Source organism: Austrofundulus limnaeus, unplaced genomic scaffold, assembly GCF_001266775.1.
Source record: "Austrofundulus limnaeus strain Quisiro unplaced genomic scaffold, Austrofundulus_limnaeus-1.0 Scaffold154, whole genome shotgun sequence".
Lineage (NCBI taxonomy): Eukaryota > Metazoa > Chordata > Actinopteri > Cyprinodontiformes > Rivulidae > Austrofundulus > Austrofundulus limnaeus.
In genome coordinates this window covers 288,073-289,602 of record NW_013952556.1, presented here as the reverse complement: position 1 = coordinate 289,602, position 1,530 = coordinate 288,073, and positions in this window count along the sequence as shown.

Genomic DNA, 1,530 nt, shown 5'->3' with positions numbered 1-1,530 from the left:
TATATATATATATATATATACAAATAAAAACACCAAAAGTAGAGAAGTAGAAGCTTGATTTGTCGCTAGTCATTTTAAACAAAGAAAATACCGCTAAGTAGATTAGGAAATCTCTGGTTCAACTCAGAACAGAATGAAAATGTTAAATGCTCCCACAGATGATTACATCAAAGGATAGCTGATTTGCTCATTTTGCTGTCAATCAAAAAGGTATTCAGCCTCAGACAGATAACCCAATCATGCAGAAGCTGAGTGTCCAGGCCAGCCAAGGTCAGCCCACTGCCCCATAGACCCCCAGAGACGCTCATCGTCCGATGGGCGGGACAAAGCCAGCATTTATCCAATGACTCATCTTGTTTTGCTGCAGTCTTTGCTTTGCTACTGAACTCTGTGGATGCACTGTTTAAAGCATTGTGAAGCTGCAGGAATGAGTGAGAGGAAAGTTGAGTCGTTACCAGTGATAAGAAGCTGATTCTGAACAAAAAGTTGAGCATGTTGTAGTGCATATTTAGTCAATGACATGAACACACAACAGTATATATTTAATCACTTATTTTTTGACATTCTAGGGGAAGCTGAGCTTCCCTTGCAGTCTCAGAGCAATCGCCTCTGAATGATGAGATTTGTGCTCTGCTTTTGACTCATCACACGTGTCATGATTTTCGGGCAGGAATGGTCTGAACTTGCATGTAAATCACCTTTCTTCCTGCCCTTTTGAAGGGTTTTTGGCTGTTTCTGTTTGAACTGGCAAATAAACAGGAAAGTAATCATGCAATGTGCAACTGATTGCAATGTTGAAATAGTTTTAAAATATATTTCATGTGATCTGTATTAAGTTTGTGTTTGTTCTTTTAGTACAGCAAATGATCACTTTGGTTAAGCTTTAAATGTGGCATAGATTCTTTCATACAAAGGGTTGTATCACATCCCCTTGCCACATATTTAAAATTGACATTTACACTTTCCCACATATTTACAATATATGGAGCTGTAAGATATTTGGAAACAAGCATTAAATGGTTTGTCATCATTTTAGAAATGAGACAGAAAAAAAATCCTAAGTTTTGCATCTATAAATTTCTATAAATCAGCGTTGCTTTGCAAATGAAGTGGGTTGCTCACTTTAATATCCAGATAATTTGACCTTAGCTTACCCAGTATGGATGTTGTTGTGGAATACTGATTATGTATCACCTTGACACTGTCCAATTGTTCATATCTTGTGATACCCCTGGACGTCATCATCAAGCTGACCTACTTCATTTACCAGAACGAGGCGGTTCCTGGTTGGTTAAACATTATCACATGATGATAACTGACAGTATAACTTTGTATGTCCGCCGATGACAGGCGGGCCCACATCTTACAGACTTCGTGATTGCTTTCTGTTTCATGTCTGCCCATCAATAAATGACTTTATAATCATACCCGCAAGACTTGTCTTTTAAACACCCTTTTCGCCGTGTTTCTGACTATCTTTGCCACGACAGTTTTTGGCGTCACGTTACGGAAGCCTGCAGGGACCGGAGC